Source organism: Myxocyprinus asiaticus, chromosome 43 (assembly GCF_019703515.2).
Source record: "Myxocyprinus asiaticus isolate MX2 ecotype Aquarium Trade chromosome 43, UBuf_Myxa_2, whole genome shotgun sequence".
Lineage (NCBI taxonomy): Eukaryota > Metazoa > Chordata > Actinopteri > Cypriniformes > Catostomidae > Myxocyprinus > Myxocyprinus asiaticus.
The window spans coordinates 20957845-20977737 of record NC_059386.1 but is presented as its reverse complement, the minus strand read 5'-3'; the positions used below and the strand labels follow the sequence as shown (position 1 = coordinate 20977737).

Genomic DNA, 19893 nt, shown 5'->3' with positions numbered 1-19893 from the left:
TGCTTACGGAGACAGAAGTTACCAATTTACATTTGGATGGTTGAGAGGGAGTGTGAAAGACAATTGCTAGTGCAGAGAACAGGAAGGACTGTGTCCTAGCTCCCAAAGGTTGTGTCAACGTCAGCAGGATGTGAAATCTGGATATGAATCCAACATGGGCGTGACTTCACCGCCAATCCTCTCATTTATTGGCTACTACCCTTCACAAAAGAATCATGGCAATACTTATGAAACAGGCCAATCGAACTTTACACAAGGATCTAGACAGCTGTGTGATGATAGGCTTGTTTATGTATATACAGTATACAGCTGGAGAAAGGATAACGTTTTACACAACTATCCTTAAACTAAAAAAAAACAACAAAAAAACATTTTGCATGCAAACAAATCTGATTTCGAAACGGACCATAACATACAGAATTTTATATGTTTGCTTATTAACTGTGAATCTTATGAATACAAAACTAACTTATAAAAGATAAAGGTAGAAAAGTAAATGCTTCTTTTTGCATTTGTGGAGCGGGACGTGGTCATGTGACTGTCACTGGGGAGAGAGGAAACGGTAAGGACCATCACCTGGTGATTAATGATACTTAACACCTGTGTCTCGTTACAGTGACGACAGAGATGGGCTTGAAAAGGCCGCCAAGAGTGCCAGTGAGGGAGAGAGACGGGAACAAAGAAACCCTGAGGCCTGTAGTTGAAGCTTACGAGACTGTGAAGCTGAGATAGTTTAAAGTTGTGAAGCTGACGTGCACGAACTGTAGACAAACTGAAAACAGACTTACTTGGACTGCCACCCTGCTTCCGCTCCCTTCCTTATTCCTGGAACCTTCCTACAGCATCTAATAAGTCTAAACCAGATCTATTTTCTCTAGGAGTTTATTTTTTATTTTGAGACTCCTGAGTGATAGAGCTGTCTTAACTACAGTCAGAACAGACACTGGTAAGCTGACTGTGTGTGTATTTATGTATTAATATAGCTGGTAAAGACTGCATCAGTGCAGGTAGCTCAGATGGAAGGTATTTAAACCAGTTTTTCCCCCAATGATATGACATTCCCAATTCTTTGCTCACTTTCTTTCTAATACTTTCCAAAAGAAGATATCCTTGGGTAAACAATCGGATATCCTTGTGTACTTAAGCATGTCATAGTACTTATGCGTGCTCCTGCACACAAAGTACAAATGGTCACACAAATGCAGCACTTACTGAAGTAAAAAAATTACAATATTGCAGTCTTGCTGCATAGTATCAAGACCATAACCACAATTAATTCTTGCCGATGCAGTTGACTGGTATCAAAGATAAAAGTTCGGTTAATCATGTTACAAAGAATGAATGAATCAATTTAATGAATATCCACTGATGACATCTTATGTAGATTAGTAAAATTAAACCAGACATGCTGACAATCAGCAACAGAAATCACATCAAACTGTCTGCAGGTTGCCGGTTTGTATGCACTGTATATAATATGGACTTGACTGACACAAAGTTTACAACCAACACAAAGACAGACGGGTTCAACCAACCACCATAAAATAGACAATGGTTTAGTATGAAGAGCGGTCATTTCAAAGAAAGGCTAATTTGTAATATTGCCTTCTCCCTGCTAAGATCCAGTCCAGACATTATCAGCAATCTCTGCTTGAATAAAGAGAACTAGAGGTACACCAATACCAATGTTTGAAGACCGATACAATTACCAAGTATTGGCTGACACAGAGTACCGATACAAGTAGTTTTGTGTTTGTATACATATGCCATTCTTTCTAATCTTGATCAAACCGAAGTTTAGTTTGCTTAATTTCCACGGAGCAGTTCGATCTTAACATGCATTTTGAACGCTACTCTACAGGTTCATTTTATAGCCTTTACATGTGTATACAACCTAAAATTTACTTACACTGATGAGCCAAAACATTATGACCACTCACAGTTGAAGCGAATAACTTTGATCATCTCCTAACAAGGCCACATGTCAAGGTCTGGGTAGATTAGATGGCAAGCAAACAATCAGTTCTCATAGTCAACGTGTTGAAAGCAGGAGAAATGGGCAGGAGTAAAGGCCTGAGCAACTTTGACAAGGGCCAAATGGTTATGGCCAGACGACTGGGTCAGAGCATCTCTGAAAAGGCAATGATTGTGGGGTGCTCCCAATCAGCAGTGATGAGTACCTACCGACAGTGGTGCAAGGAGGGACAAACCACAAACTGTGACCGGGTGTTGGGCACCCAGGCTCATGAATGCGTGAGGGCCACGAAGGCTACCCCTTCTGGTCCAAACCGACAGAAGATCTACTGTGGCACAAGTCAAAGAAAATGTTACTGATGGTTACGGGAGGAATACATCAACACACAATGCATTGCACCCTGCTGCGTATGGGGCTGCGTAGCCGCAGACCGGTCAGAGTGCCCATGATGGCTCCTGTTCACTGTCGAAAGCGTCTACAATGGGAGCGCGAGCGTCGGAACTGGACCTTGGAGCAGTGGAAGAAGGTCGCCTGGTCCGAAGAGTCCCATTTTCTTTTACATCACATGGACGGCCATGTATGTGTGTGCCGTTTACCTGGGGAAGTGATGGCATGAGTATGCACTGTGGGAAGACGACATGCAGGTGGAGGGAATGTGATGCTCTGGGCAATGTTCTGCTGGGAAACACTGAGTCCGGCCATTCGTGTGGACATCAATGACACATGCCACCCATCTAAACATTGTTGCAGTGGCCTCTTTCAGCAAGATAATGCGCCCTGCCACACTACACACATTGTCCGGGAATGGATTGAGGAACATGATGAAGAGTTAAATGTGTTGCCCTGGCCTCCAAATTCCCCAGATCTCAATCCGACTGAGCATCTGTGGGATGTGCTGGACCAACAAGTCTGATCCCTGGTGGCTCCACCTCCCAACTTACAGGACTTGAAGGATCTGCTAATGTCTTGGTGCCAGAAACCACAGGACACTTTCAGAGGTCTTGCAGAGTCCATACCTTTGGTGGCACATGGAGGACCAACAGCATATTAGGCAGGTGGTCATAATGTTTTGGCTTATCGGTGTATATTTCAATTATTATTATCATCATCATCATTATTATTATCATGTTTACATTTCTAAATGCCTCTAGATCTTAATTTGTATAATTAATTTTTCACCTGTTGTAGTTGGATACTTGCGTGACAGCAAATGGAAGGGTTGTTATATACGATTTTTTGACCACTTCATTATTTTAATTGCTTTTTTGTTTCAGTTGAAGTGCAATTTGAATTCAGAAATATCTCTGGTTTGAGTTTTTCATGTTTCAATAAATGAATTTATTTTTTAAAGCAAAAACAATAAAAGCAAGAATATTCACTGATCCATCGGCCGGGGGGTAGACGATGTAATCAGATAGCGCTATATATTTTTTTTTAAATATCGTGAACATATTTCTTGCATATCGCCCAGCCCTAGTGGGCAATGCAGCCTTAGTATGGATTGACTGTTCTGGGTTTGTGTTGAGCTTGACAGAGTTCAACATTCGTTTGATTTTCCTGTGTTGTTGCTGGGCTAAGTAAAAGTGACAGAAAATAACTACAATCCCTTTTTCCAGCATCTTCTTTACACATAACACATGTGATTTTTGGAGTCGCAGTGTTTAGGAAAGAGAGTGCAAACACGTAAGAGAAGCTGCGCATATATATATATATATATATATATATATATACACACACACACACACACACACACACACACACTCACTACCGTTCAAAAGTTTAGGGTCACTTACTCATTTATTTATTTTTTTCACATTTTTGAATAATAGTAAATTCATCAAAAATAGAAATGGAAATATGGGAATTATGTTGTGACTTAAAATAAAATAAAATAAAAAAATCAAAACTACGTTACATTTTAGCATCTTCAAAGTGGCCACACTTTGCCTAGATTTAGCAGAAATGTACTCTTGGCATTTTTTCAACCAACTTCTTGAAGTATCACCCTGGGATGCTTTTTAAACAGTATTGAAGGAGTTCCCAGCTATTTGCTGGGCACTTACTGGCTGCTTTTCTTAATTATTCGGTCCAAGTCATCCATTTTAAAACCTTTTTTTTATTTTTTTATAAAATTTTTGTTTGTAATTAAATGAATATGGTGGCACAATTATATTTTTGTCTACAAAACAAATTTCAAACATTTAAGCATACGCCTTCAGATCAAAAGGTTTTTAAGATCATGAGAAACATTTCAGTCAAGGGTTTCAAAACCCTTGACCGGTAGCGTGCGTGTTCGTTCTCACGTTTGCTCGCTCGCTCACTCAAAGCACTCCCACAACATTATGCTGTCACCACCATGCTTCACGGTTGGGATGGTATTCTTCAGCTTCCAAGCCTCACCCTTTTTCCTCCAAACACAACAATGGTCATTGTGGCCAAACAGTTCGATTTTTGTTTCATTAGACCAGAGGACATTTCTCCAAAAAGTAAGATCTTTGTCCCCATGTGCACTTGCAAACTGTAGTCTGGCTTTTTTATGGCGGTTTTGGAGCAGTGGCTTCTTCCTTGCTGAGCAGCCTTTCAGGTTATGGCGATGTAACCGCTCACAAACAGAAGGGAAGGAGAACACAGGGAAGCAGGTTTTTCCAGGCTCAGTAGAACTTTACAACTTCACAAACTCATTAGCTTCACAGGCACTAGTAACTTAAACACATCAGCGCTCACAACATAACAGATTGAACGTAGCAGCTTCAGGAGCACCATGGCCTTCCTTGTGCCAGACTCTCTCTCTCCCTGCTGGTGGCGTGGCTGCTTATATGCTGCTCTCCCCATGCTCAATGGAATTAGAGACAGGTGTTACACATAATCTAGCTCAGGTGCAAGCGCCCTTACTGCTTTCTCTCTCTCCGGACGGACGCTCGACCATGCCCCTGCTGCCACATATCCCCACCGCCCGACTCAGGCCGGGGAGACATCCAACCTGTCTACAACACCCCCCCCCCATTTCTGGAAAGTCGGCGACAGCCATCTGCGCTCCCGGTCTGTGGACCACCTTGAACTTAAATGGCTGAAGAGCCAGATACCAACGGGTGATCTGCGCGTTGGTATCCTTCATGCGGTGGAGCCATTAGAGTGGGGCATGATCCGAGCAGAGGGTGAAGGCCCGCCCCAACAGGTAGTACCGGAGAGCGAGGACCGCCCACTTGATGGCGAGACACTCCTTCTCTACAGTGCTGTACTTAGTCTCCCTCATCGAGAGCTTGCAGCTAATGTACAGCACCGGGCGCTCCTCCCCCTCCATCACCTGCGAGAGTACGGCCCCAGCCGTCTGCAAGACAAAAGGGAGAGAAAAATCGGGTGAATGTAAAAGAGGCCCCCCGCAAAGTGCGGCTTTAACACGCCTGTTGACACTGCTCCGTCCACTGGACTGGGTCTGGAGCTCCCTTTTTAGTGATATCGGTCAACGGGCTGGTGACATCCGAATAATTAGGCACAAATCTCCTATAATAGCCAGCCAGCCAGCCCCAGGAACTGTCTCACCCCCTTTTTGGTCTTGGGCCTCAGGCAGTTCGCAATCGCCGCAGTCTAGTCAATTTGGGGATGCACCTGCCCGTGGCCCAAGTGGAACCCCAGATACTGTACCTCCACCCCCCCCAATCGCGCACTTCTTGGGGTTTGCTGTGAGTCCCGCTCGATTCCCGCCCTCAGATGCTGCATGTGCCGCTGCCAATTGTTGCTGTAAATTATGATGTTATCTAAGTAAGCAGCGGCATAAGCCGAATGCGGTCTGAGGATTCGGTCCATGAGACGCTGAAATGTAGCCGGGGCTCCAAACAAACCGAACGGAAGCATCACAAATTGGTGTAATCCAAACGGCGTGGAGAAGGCTGTTTTTTCACGGGAAATTGGTGTCAGGGGGATCTGCCAATAACCCTTCGTCAAATCTTGTCGAATAAAATCAAGCAGTGCCCAACCAATCGAGCAACTAATCAACGCGAGGCATTGGGTATGCATCAAATTTAGACCGCAATGACTTTTCTATAATCCACACAGAACCGTACAGACCCGTCGCTCTTAGGAACTAGAACAACTGGGCTGGACCAGTCGCTGTGGGATTCTTCTATTACCCCCATATCGAACATTGCATCCAATTCTTCCCGGACAATTTTCTTTTTGTGCTCGGGCAATCGGTAGGGACGGCTACGTACCACCACCCCCGGCTCGGTCTAAATGTGGTGCTGTATGAGGTTCGTACGACCTGGTAGAGGGGAAACACGTCTGCAAACTCCTTTTGCAACTCAGCAACCTCTGCGAGTTGATACGGTGAGAGATGGTCTCCGCAAGTGACCGGGGTGAAATGATTGTGTTTTGTATTCACCTCTGGCCTGAGCACCACCCTCTCCGGGACTACCATAGCCAACATCACAGGGACCGCCTCCCTCCATAATTTCAGGAGATTGAGGTGATATATTTGACGTGCGCCCCCTCTATCGGTTCGCTTTACTTCATAATCGAGATCCCCCACTCATCATGTGACCTCAAAGGGTCCTTGCCACTTGGTGAGTAATTTGGAGCTCGATGTGGGAAGTAATACGAGTACCTTATCTCCCAGTGCAAATTCCCGCAGCCGAGTTCCCCAGTCATACAGTCGACTCTGTTATTCTTGAGCTTGGAGCAAATTCTCCTGTGTTAGTTGCCCCAAAGTGTGGAGTTTTGCTCTAAGATAAAGAACGCATTGAATTTCATTCTTACTGTTTGAAGGTCCCTCCTCCTAAGCTTCACGCATAACATCAAGCACGCCGCGCGAGCGCTGCCCATATAGCAACTCGAATGGGGAAAATCCCGTGGAGGCTTGCGGGACCTCTCGTACTGCGAATAACGGGGAATATCCTGGAAGTGTCCCAGATCCCCGCAACTCCAGCAGACCGGCCTAGGCGCCATGCCCGCACCTGCATTGGCAGACACTTCCACCTGAGGGGGAGAGCGGCGGGGCACTGTCGCTGCTGTGGGTGATACAACACCCCGCACGCAGGGGAACTGGCTTCGGTGGCGGGATTCCTCACCTCCGTGGGGCAAGAACGGGCTCTAGGGAGAGAGCAGAGTGAGAGAGAAGAGGTGAGGGGGAAGGGGAGGGGGAAGAGAATGGGGAAAACACAGGGGGAGGGGAGAGAGAGTGGGATGGCTCTTCCGCCCTCTGGTATGTCACCATATGGACCTCCGCCAAATGAAAAGCCTCCTCCAGCGACGTCAGGCGGTGGTACTGGACCCATTCCGCGGTTCCTCGCGGTAGCCAATGGACGAGCTGCTCCAATACCACCTGGTCGATTATTCCCTCGACGTCACGATCCCCCACCAGCAGCCATCTCCGGCAAGCGTCTCGGAGCCGTTGGGTGAAGGCAAACGGGTGGCTGGTCGTCTCCAACTTCATCGTCCGGAAGAGCTGGTGATGCTGCTCTGGACTGCGGTCAACCTGCTGCAGGATGGTCTTCTTCAGGTCCTCATAAACCAGGAGGTTCGCCGCCGGCAGTTGTTGTGCTGCGAGCTGGGCTTTCCCAGACAGCAACAAGAGGAGCCTGGCCACCCACTGATCACGCGGCCAGCTCCATATCTCAGCGGTCCACTCGAATAAGTAGAGGAAGGCTTCCGTGTCCTCCTCGGCCCCCATCTTCAGAAGCGTGGGTGGGGGCATGGGGCTGTGGTTGTCCGGGGCTCTCTCCTGGCTGAGAAGTCTCAGGATCGCATGCCGGTCCTCTGCTTGAGCCCGAAAGATCTTGAAGAACTGGCGATCTTGATCTTGCCGGAGCTCAAGCAGGGATTGTTGGTGGGACTGGTGTAAGCCAGCGAGGGATTTGTGGATCTTTGCCAACTGGGAGGACTCCATGGGGTGTACTTCAAGATCCTGGGTTTCGGCACCAGTGTAACAGCTCACAAACAGAAGGGAAGGAAGACACAGGGAAGCAGGTTTTTCCAGGCTCAGGTAGGAATTTTAATCAGCCACTTCAATGCTTTATAACTTCACAAATTCGTCAGCATCACAGGCACGTAGACTTAAAACTCATTAGCTTCACAAACATAACAGATTAAACGTAGCAGCTTCAGGAGCACTGTGGGCTTCCTTATGCCAGACTCTCTCTCTCTCTCTCTCTCTGCTGGTGGCGTGGCTGCTTATATGCCGCTCTCCCCATGCTCACTGGAATTAGAGACAGGTGTTACACATAATCTAGCACAGGTGCAAGCGCCCTAACCACTTTCTCTCTCTCCGGACGGACGCTCGACCACGCCCCCACTGCCACAGTCGATATAGGACTCATTTTACTGTGGATATAGATACTTGTCTACCTGTTTCCTCCAGCATCTTCACAAGGTCCTTTGCTGTTGTTCTGGGATTGATTTACACTTTTTGCACCAAACTACGTTCATCTGTAGGAGACAGAATGCATCTCCTTCCTGAGCGGTATGATGGCTGCGTGGTCCCATGGTGTTTATACTTGCATACTACTGTTTATACAGATGAATGTGGTACCTTCAGGTGTTTGGAAATTGCTCCCAAGGATGAACCAGACTTGTGGAGGTCCACAGTTTTTTTTCTGAGGTCTTGGTTGATTTCTTTTTATTTTCCCATTATGTCAAGCAAAGAGGCACTAAGTTTGAAGGTAGGCTTTAAAATACATCCACAGGTACACATGTACATTCAGTACATCTCCTATCAGAAGCTAATTGGCTAACTGTCTAAAGGCTTGATATCATTTTCTGGAATTTCCCAAGCTGCTTAAAGCCACAGTTAACTTAGTGTATGTAAATGTCTGACTCACTGGAATTGTGATAGTCAATTAAAAGTGAAACAATTGTTGGAAAAATGTGTCATGCACAAAGTAGATGTCCTAAATGACTTGCCAAACTATGGTTTACTAACATTAAATCTGTGGAGACATTAAAAAATTAGTTTTAATGACTTCAACCAAAGTGTATGTAAACTTCTGACTGCAACAATATATACAGTATGTAATCTACACACCTCCTGGCAAGGTTAACCCTTACACCCTGGAATTTGCACCTCAAGACCCTAGAAACAATATGTAATGTATTGTTAATGTGGACAATTAACCACATAATGAGAAAAACCGTTCAGGTTTTAGTTGCAGTGTTTTGTAGTGGGAGTCCTTGTGGATCTCATTTGTGCAAAAAGGTTTGGTCATAAAGTAATTATACTGCAGCCGTTTCAGAAACAGCAGTTGTGTATGTTCCATAGCGAACGTCAGCTGTATAGCTGATTTAGACTAGATAATTTGCTACAAACTATGCAACGTTCAAAATATAACTATATTGTTTTTGTCCACTTATTTTTAACTTTGCCTATTTCCTTGCAGCTCTGAAACAAGCATGTCCTACAGTTTCATCTTAATTTCAAATACTGAAAATATTTGTGCAGTCCTTACTTTCAGTTACATTTTCAGTTACTTTCACAAAAAGTAATAAAATACAAAGCATGAAGTAAGAAGAGAAAAAAAGGACTGAATTAAAATAGCAAGCATGTTCATCTGTTTCCAAAGAACAGCATGACGGTGGCTTGATCTTCAAATAGCCATCATTCCTATCTGAATATCCATGTTTTTCGGATCAGTTATATAACCCATCATCCCATAATTCTCAGACAGGCCCAGATTTCCTCTTAAACTTGTTGCTTTTGGGGTATTCAAACATGCAATCCACTTGACTTCAGTAAAAGCCGTAATTGGCGACACGCCATGCTACAAGTCATGACCCGGCAATGACTCGCACTTTCCCTGCGTATATGTATGCGTGTGTATGTATATAATTTTTTCTTACAATGTACTTGATATAGGAGCCAAATACTCACATTTTCCATGTTTAGATAATGACACTAGCAGGGCTTTCCTCAAATTTCCCTCCACCAGCATTTGACTACTGTAACATTAGTAAAGAGGAAGTTTTAAACACAATAGAGCCGGAATCTTTAAAAAAAAAAAAAAACTCAACTTGCAAAATGCACCACAAGATCTGTAGATACCTTTTAGAGGTGAAGCAGCAACTGTTATAATTAGAAATACTCCAAACAACTGTTAGAAAACATGTGATCATTTTCATGCATCATTTAAAGGGGTAGTTCACCAAAAAATGAAAATTCTGACATCACCCTCATGTTATTCCAAACCCATGACTTTTTTTCTTTCTTGCGTGGAACACAAAATGAGATATCAATTAGAAAGACAGCCTCACTCACAATTCACTTGCTTTGTATGGAAAAAGTTACAAAGAAAGTGAATGGTATCTGAGGCTCACATCTTATTTTGTGTTCCATATGGGTTTGGAACAACATGAGAGTAAGTAAATGGAGACATAATTTTCATTGTTAAGGTGGAGCCATTCCTTTAAAGGGTCACACACACTTTAAAAATCCCTTCATGCTTCACTTAATGGCTTTCCTAAACAATAGCAACTTTGTGGTAAACTTTGTGCGTGTTCTCTGAATTCCCTAGCTGCCACTCCTTATAAGTCATCACCATCTTCACCATCAATCTTTATGGCTCTCATTCTGCCCCAGAGCGAGGAAAAGGGCAAAGGGTAGCAGAGAGTGTTACACTGGCCTCTGACAGAGGGTTGTTACCTCCACCTTTCTCTCTCGCTTGCTCTCTTAATGAGTCTAAGCCCTCGTGACTCTCACACTATGTGTGAAACATTTCAGTACAAAGTACATTGGCTGTATCTCACATACTGTGTCACCATATGTGATCTCACACATTGCTTAGAGGGCCACGTATCACCCCAAAGCCCAGAAAATACTTTTGTCACTAACTAATGATCTTTTTAAACCCGACCAAGGCAATGCCAAGCTCTGGGGGAAAGAGTTGCTTATCAGAGACCACAAGGTGCGGTCCGTTTTAAAGCCAACCTAAATAATCATTATGTGAAATAGCACTGTACAGTTTGGAATGCAAGAGCGTTCTAGAACACCTGGTTAGTGTCATCATCAATGCCTGCACTCCCTTCAAGGAGCTCAAAAGCATTTCTCCAAGTTAGTCTGATCAGAATCAGAAACAGCTTTATTGCCAAGTATGCTTACACATACAAGAAATTTGTCTTGGTGACAGGAGCTTCCAGTGTACAACAATAGAAAAACAATACAAAAACAGCAGCAAGACATAGATAATAATAAAAAATAAAAAATAGTTATACACATACATACATACACACACACACACACACACACACAAACATACATATACACATACATAGTGCAATCTAATACAAATCTGTTATCTGTTATGTACAGTGCAAATACAAATCTGTTTTGTACAGTGCAAATGGTTTTTTTTTTTTTTTTTTTTTTCTTCCCAGAGGAATGAAATGGCAGAAGAGGTTGGATGTGTTGGATAAATATAAAAAAGACTAAACTGTGTACTGCACATATTTATTGCTCAATGGGTCAATTTAACTGTTCATGAGATAGGTAGCCTGAGGGAAAACTGTTCCTGTGACTGATGGTTCTGGTGCTCAGAGCTCTGAAGCATTGGCCAGAAGGCAACAGTTCAAAAAGGTAGTGGGCAGGGTGAGTGGGGTTCAGAGTGATTTTTCCAGCATTTTTCCTCACTCTGGAAGTGTATACAGTGCATCCGGAAAGTATTCACAGCGCTTCACTTTTTCCACATTTTGTTATGTTACAGCTTTATTCCAAAATGGGTTAAATTCATTATTTTCCTCAAAATTCTACAAATGTATTAAAAATAAAAAAAAAAAAAAAACAACAATCACATGTACATAAGTATTCACAGCCTTTGCTAAATACTTTGTTGAAGCACCTTTGGCAGCAATTACAGCCTCAAGTCTTTTAGAGTATGATGCTACAAGCTTGGCACACCTATTTTTGGGCAGTTTCTCCCATTCTTCTTTGCAGGACCTCTCAAGCTCCATCAGGTTGGATGGGGAGCGTCGGTGCACAGCCATTTTCAGATCTCTCCAGATATGTTCAATCGTTTCAAGTCTGGGCTCTGGCTGGGCCACTCGAGGACATTCACAGAGTTGTCCCGGAGCCACTCCTTTGTTATCTTGGCTGTGTGCTTAGGGTCGTTGTTCTGTTAGAAGGTGAACCTTCGCCCCAGTCTGAGGTCCAGAGCGCTCTGGAGCAAGTTTTCATCAAGGATGTCTCTGTACATTGCTGCATTCATCTTTCCCTCGATCCTGACTAGTCTCCCAGTTCCTGCCGCTGAAAAACATCCCCACAGCATGATGCTGCCACCACCATGATTCACTGTAGGGATAGTATTGGCCAGGTGATGAGCGGTGCCTAGTTTCCTCCAGACATGACGCTTGCCATTCAGGCCAAAGAGTTCAATCTTTGTTTCTCATGGTCTGAGAGTCCTTCAGGTGCCTTTTGGCAAACTCCAGGTGGGCTGTCATGTTCCTTTTACTGAGGAGTAGCTTCCGTCTGGCCACTCTACCATACAGGCCTGATTGGTGGAGTGCTGCAGAGATGGTTGTTCTTATGGAAGGTTCTCCTCTCTCCACAAAGAAACGCTGGAGCTCTGTCAGAGTGACCATCGGGTTCTTGGTCACCTCCCTGACTAAGTCCCTTCTCCAGGCGGCCAGCTCTAGGAAGAGTCCTGGTGGTTCCAAACTTCTTCCATTTACGGATGATGGAGGCCACTGTGCTCACTGGGACCTTCAATGCTGCAGAAATTTTTCTGTACCCTTCCCCAGATCTGTGCCTCGATACAATCCTGTCTCGGAGGTCTACAGACAATTCCTTGGACTTCATGGCTTGGTTTGTGCTCTGACATGCACTGTTAACTGTGGGACCTTATATAGACAGGTGTGTGCCTTTCCAAATCATGTCCAATCAACTGAATTTACCACAGGTGGACTCCAATCAAGTTGTAGAAACATCTCAAGGATGATTAGTGGAAACAGGATGCACCTGAGCTCAATTTTGAGTACCATGGCAAAGACTGTGAATACTTATGTACATGTGATTTTTTTTGTGGAAAAAGTGAAGCGCTGTGAATACTTTCCGGATGCACTGTAGTCCTTGAAGGGGGGCAGGGGGTAACCAATAATCCTCTCAGCAGTCCGAACTGTCCTTTGTAGTCTTCTGATGTCTGATTTCGTAGCTGAACCAAACCAGACAGTTATTGAAGTGCAGAGGACAGACTCCATGATTGCTGAGTAGAACTGTATCAGCAGCGCCTGTGGCAGGTTGAACTTCCTCAGCTGGCGAAGAAAGTACAACCTCTGCTGGGCCTTTTTCACAATGGAGTCAATGTGTGTCTCCCACTTCAGGTCCAGTGAGATGGTAGTGCCCAGGAACCTGAATGACTCCACTGCGGCCACAGTGCTGTTTAGAATGGTGAGGGGGGTCAGTGTTGGGGTGTTCCTCCTTAAGTCCACAATCGTCTGCAAACTTCACATAAAACTTCGTCTGGTGTCATCTGCAAACTTCAGGAGCTTGACAAAAGGGTCCTTGGTGATGCAGTCATTGGTGTAGAGGGAGAAGAGTAGTGGGGAGAGCACACATCCCTGGGGGGCACCAGTGCTGACTGTACAGGTGCTGGAAGTGAGTTTCCCCTGTCTCACAAGCTGCTGCCTGTCCGTCAGAAAGCTGGTAATCCACTGACAGATAGACATGGGAACAGAGAGTTGGTGTAATTTATTCTGGAGTATAGCTGGGATGATGGTGTTGAAAGCCGAACTGAAGTCCACAAAAAGGATCCTTGCATATGTCCCTGGTCTGTCCAGATGTTGCAGGATATGATGCAATACCATGTTGACTGTATCATCCACAGACCTGTTTGCTCTAAGCAAATTGAAGGGGATCTAGAAAGGGTCCAGTGATGTTCTTCAGGTGGGCGAACACCAGTCTCTTAAATGATTTCATGACCACAGACGTCAGGGTGACAGGTCTGTAGTCATTTAGTCCTGTGATTTTTGGTTTCTTTGAGACAGGAATAATGATTGAGCATTTAAAGCAGCATGGAACTTCACACTGCTCCAGTGATCTATTGAAGATCTGTGTGAAGATGGGGGCCAGCTGGTTAGCACAGGATCGAAGACACGCTGGTGTGATACCATCTGGGCCTGAAGCTTTCCTCATCTTTTGTTTCCGAAAGACACGGCTCACATCATCTTCACAGATCTTAAGTGCAGTTTGAGTAGCAGGAGGGGGAAGGAGGGGGAGTTGCAGGAGGTGTTGGTGTGAAGTGAAGGTCAGAGTGGGTGTGGGGTGTGAGATTGAGCCTTTCAAATCTGCAGTAGAACACATTCAGGTCGTCAGCCAATTGTTGGTTCCCTACAGGTTTGGGGTAGGAGTCCTGTAATTTGCGAATTGTTTCATGCCACTCCACACTGATGCAGGGTCGTTAGCTGAAAACTTGTTTTTCAGCTTCTCAGAGCATCTTCTTTTAGCCACTCTGATTTCCTTGTTCAGTGTGTTCCTGGCCTGATTGTACAAGACTTTATCCCCACCCCTCTATGTATCCTCTTTAGCCTGACGAAGCTGCCTGAGCTCTGCTGTAAATCACGGTTTGTCATTGTTGAACTTAAAATAAGTCCTAGTAGGAATGCACATATCCTCACAGAAACTGATATATGATGTAACAGTATCTGTGAGCTCGTCCAGGTCTGTGGCTGCAGCCTCGAAAACACTTCAATCCATGCAATCGAAGCAGGCTTGTAGTTCCCGCTCTGCTTCATTGGTCCATCTCTTTACAGTCCTTACTACTAGCTTGGTTGATTTTAATTTCTGTCTGTAGGTTGGAAGAAGATGAACTAGACAGTGATCAGAGAGTCCCAAAGCTGCTCTAGGGACAGAGCGATATGCATCCTTTATTGTTGTGTAGCAATGATCCAGTATGTTCCTGTCTCTGGTGGGGCATGTAACATGCTGTTTGTATTTGGGCAGTTCACGTGTGAGATTTGTTTTGTTAAAACCCCCAAGAATAATAATAATATCTGAGTCTGGGTATTGTTGTTCCGTGTCTGTAATTTGATCAGCCAGCTGTTGCAGCGCTATGTTCACACACGCGTTTGGTGCGATATACAGGTGCTGGTCATATAATTAGAATATCATCAAAAAGTTGATTTATTTCACTAATTCCATTCAAAAAGTGAAACTTGTATATTATATTCATTCATTACACACAGACTGATATATTTCAAATGTTTATTTCTTTTAATTTTGATGATTATAACTGACAACTAAGGAAAATCCCAAATTCAGTATCTCAGAAAATTAGAATATTGTGAAAAGGTTCAATATTGAAGACACCTGGTGCCACACTCTAATCAGCTTATTAACTCAAAACACCTGCAAAGGCCTTTAAATGGTCTCTCAGTCTAGTTCTGTACGCTACACAATCATGGGGAAGACTGCTGACTTGACAGTTGTCCAAAAGACGACCATTGACACGTTGCACAAGGAGGGCAAGACACAAAAGGTCATTGCAAAAGAGGCTGGCTGTTCACAGAGCTCTGTTTCCAAGCACAATAATAGAGAGGCGAAGGGAAGGAAAAGATGTGGTAGAAAAAAGTGTACAAGCAATAGGGATAACCGCACCCTGGAGAGGACTGTGAAACAAAACCCATTCAAAAATGTGGGGGAGAACCACTACGCACAGACGTATGCAAGATGTGGGTTTCAGCTGTCGCATTCCTTGTGTCAAGCCACTCTTGAACAACAGACAGCGTCTGAAGCGTCTCGCCTGGGCTAAAGACAAAAAGGACTGGACTGCTGCTGAGTGGTCCAAAGTTATGTTCTCTGATGAAAGTAAATTTTGCATTTCCTTTGGAAATCAGGGTCCCAGAGTCTGGAGGAAGAGAGGAGAGGCACACAATCCACGTTGCTTGAGGTCCAGTGTAAAGTTTCCACAGTCAGTGATGGTTTGGGGTGCCATGTCATCTGCTGGTGTTGGTCCACTGTGTTTTCTGAGGTCCAAGGTCAACGCAGCCGTATACCAGGAAGTTTTAGAGCACTTCATGCTTCCTGCTGCTGACCAACTTTATGGAGATGCAGATTTCATTTTCCAACAGGACTTGGCACCTGCACACAGTGCCAAAGCAACCAGTATCTGGTTTAAGGACCATGGTATCCCTGTTCTTAATTGGCCAGCAAACTCGCCTGACCTTAACCCCATAGAAAATCTATGGGGTATTGTGAAGAGGAAGATGCGATATGCCAGACCCAACAATGCAGAAGAGCTGAAGGCCACTATCAGAGCAACCTGGGCTCTCATAACACCTGAGCAGTGCCACAGACTGATCGACTCCATGCCACGCCGCATTACTGCAGTAATTCAGGCAAAAGGAGCCCCAACTAAGTATTGAGTGCTGTACATGCTCATACTTTTCATGTTCATACTTTTCAGTTGGCCAAGATTTCTAAAAATCCTTTCTTTGTATTGGTCTTAAGTAATATTCTAATTTTCTGAGATACTGAATTTGGGATTTTCCTTAGTTGTCAGTTATAATCATCAAAATTAAAAGAAATAAACATTTGAAATATATCAGTCTGTGTGTAATGAATGAATATAATATACAAGTTTCACTTTTTGAATGGAATTAGTGAAATAAATCAACTTTTTGATGATATTCTAATTATATGACCAGCACCTGTACACATTCACCAGAATAAACGAAGAAAACTCCCACAGCGAGTAGAAAGGCTTACAGTTAATAAAGAGCGCTTCCAAATTAGGACAGCACATCCTCTTTAACATTGTTACATCTGTACATCAACTTTCATTGATGTAAAAGCATGTTCCACCGCCTCTCGTTTTCCCCGTTAACTCCGCGGTGCGATCCGCTCTGAACAGCTGAAAGTCCGGCAGATGTAATGCGCTGTCCCGAATGGCTTCACTCAACCAGGTTTCTGTGAAGCACAAGGCAGCAGCGGTTGAAAAGTCCTTGTTTGTGTGGGTGAGGAGATGTAGTTTGTCCGTTTTGTTAGGAAGAGAGCGGAGATTCGCAAGATGAATGCTCGGCAGGGCTGTTCAAAAGCCGCGCCGACGGAGTTTGACCAGCACACCAGCTCATCTCCCTCACCTGCGTCTCCTGAACAACAAAGCCGCGCCTCCAACTAAAATGTCCAGCAAAATGTCTGAATATTCAAAAACTGGGAAAAGACTGGTATAAGGTGTCGAATGTTCAGCAGTTCGTCTCTGGTAAAACTGACTGGAAAAAGATTACTAAACACAGGACAAACAAACAAAAACAACAAAACAATAGGAGCGCTCCACACCGAGGCGGCCATCGTACAGTGATATGTATATCTCCATAAGATCAACATAATACCATAGTATTTTTATGTTACAGAATTAACCATGATTAACCATATTGTGGAAAATCTCGATATTTTGAAATTTGCAACATTGTTTTCTGCCCATGTGATCATAAATGGAATCACCCGTCAAACATCATCTCTCTATCACTTGATTTTACCCCTACTGCGCTTTTTTTACACTGTTTACAGGGTTCACACAAGGTCCTTAAAGTGCTTGAATTTAGCTTTTAGAAATAAATGTAAGTACTGGAATACGTGGAAAAATCGCCTTGTTTTGACAAAAAATGCTTGAGATTAACACAGATCGTTTCCTCTGTGTAATGTGTGTCCATCAAACACTTTCCACTTTCATTGAATAATGCACTCCACTTTCATTGAATAATGTGTTTTAATATCCTTTATGTTTTTTACAGTCAGATAAAAAAGGAAAAATAAATATGAATTTTAATCTCACACAACATGGATGCGCTAAAGAAACCAAGAGATTTGTGTTAATGTTCGCTGAACCGGAACACTGAAGCGCTCGTTGAACTCTTAAAGTGACAGTACCTTTTTAGCGTTTCTTAAATGAATGTAAACTCAATGATATTACTTGTAAATTGTACACATTTCAAACAGTGATAGCTCATATCATTATTATATATACAATTTCATGATAATATTAATTAATATAATGTAGGATTTTTGTATTTTTACAAAGATAAATTTTGATTATAATAATAATGATAACTGACTATCAACCGACAGCTGAATGTCAACACAACACTTCATATTTATTTCCACTGATTACATGGGGGTACAGTGTATTTTTATTGTATACAGTCTTCTTATTTTGTGTATACTGTATATTATTAGGTGTATATTGTGTTGTGAAACAAGATGTGTAAACTGTGTTATGTGCAAATCAGATGTTTATTGTAATTGTCATACTGCTATGTTGTTTGGAACTGCACCCAAGACTTTTACCCACTGTTGCACTTGTGTATATGGTTGAGTGACAATAAAGGGATTTGATTTTGATTTGATTTAATGACAAACAAATTATATATATATAAGAAATATACACTTTTACATAGTTTTTTTCAGGACAGGTTTTGTTCAGTTCTATTGCTTGTTCTGCACCTGATCAGCTGGAATGTAACCCACTATTTATGAAAGCTTATTTATTTGTGATCTTTTCTTATAGAGAAAGGTATTTGAGCAACTCTTATTATTTAAACTTTGAGCATTTATATTGTGTATTAAAGAACTTTATTTTGATGAGAAATTGTGCATTTTGCTCAATTTTTTTTCAGAAAAAGATTTTTCTGTAATATTTTGTAATTTAATTATTATATCTAATCGAGATTGTATCGAATCGTGAACCTCATATCGTATATCAAACCGATCATATCGTCTCATCACTATACAGAATGATTACCACATTCTTGTACCTTTTTCATAAGTACTTAAAAGACGTCCATCTTGCGCACACTTGCATAGAAAAAGACATACACTTTCGGAGTGAACATTCCCCAGAGGTGGAGTTCTTTGGCAGTTGTGTCTTGACTATGCCTTGCTCTCTTATCAGCGTCTCGCTGCATAAGCATTAGGCCCGGGCAAACAACTGTATTTAATGAAAAACACTGAGGTACTGCTGGTATTATGAAGCTGGAGTCTGTAGTACTACTATGGCACCAGTTCAGGCTACGGTGCAACACCAAGTTAACATAGAACTGTCTTCTGAAGCATTTCTATTCTTGTTTTACTTCTTTACTCAATATATAAACTGAATATGAACTGACTAAATCTTTTGGCTTTATCATTTTAACAGACAGGTATGTTCTTTGCAATAAACAATAGCTATGACACAATGTTGATTGGTTCATACTGATTTGTTGTGCCCACTTGTAGATGTAGGTGACAACGTCAATTTAAAAATCTAGGAATCTTGTAGATTTTTCCCCATGACTGAAATAATGTCCTTAAAATGTGAATATAATTAGAATTTTGGTAATGTTTCAGTGAAAAATTCTAATTTTGTTTCTTAGCCCTGTTGACAGCCCTATTATGCATATTAAACATGCTTTACATTTTCTGGATTTTATTTATTGTGGTAGATATTTCTTATATTACACACTGGGTAAACATTATACAACGCAACAAATTTTTGTAATTAATTATAAATAAACCATTGGTTGTTTTTTCCCCCAATTACAGCATTTTCATGCTTATGAACAATATGCCGGTGGTTTTAATTTGATCAATAATTGGCCATTAAATATCAGTTGCCAATACCTTAAAATATTAAAAATATATAGTCACAATAGAAATTTCCAAGCCTACTACATGACTTTCAGATTTGATTAATTTCCATGACCTTCCATGACCTTTCCAGGCATGGAAATCACAATTTTAAAAATCCCTAATATTCAATCTTTTCCATAACAACGGGAACCCTGTACCATGTTAAAAAAATTATTTTCTCCCCTTTTTCTCCCCAATTTGGAATGCCCAATTCCCAATGAGCTTCACAAGTCCTCGTGGTGGCGTAGTGACTCACCTCAATCTGGGTGGCGGAGGACAAATCTCAGTTGTCTCCGTGTCTGAGACAGTCAACCTGCGCATCTTATCACGTGACTTGTTAAGC

General features: G+C 42.8%; 1 protein-coding gene across 1 annotated transcript in view; it reads right to left on the bottom strand.

Annotated features, from left to right (window-relative positions):
- Nucleotides 1-19893, bottom strand: part of ehd1b (EH-domain containing 1b) — a 38026-nt gene that overhangs the window by 4550 nt on the left and 13583 nt on the right. The gene's annotated exons all lie outside the window — the stretch shown is intronic.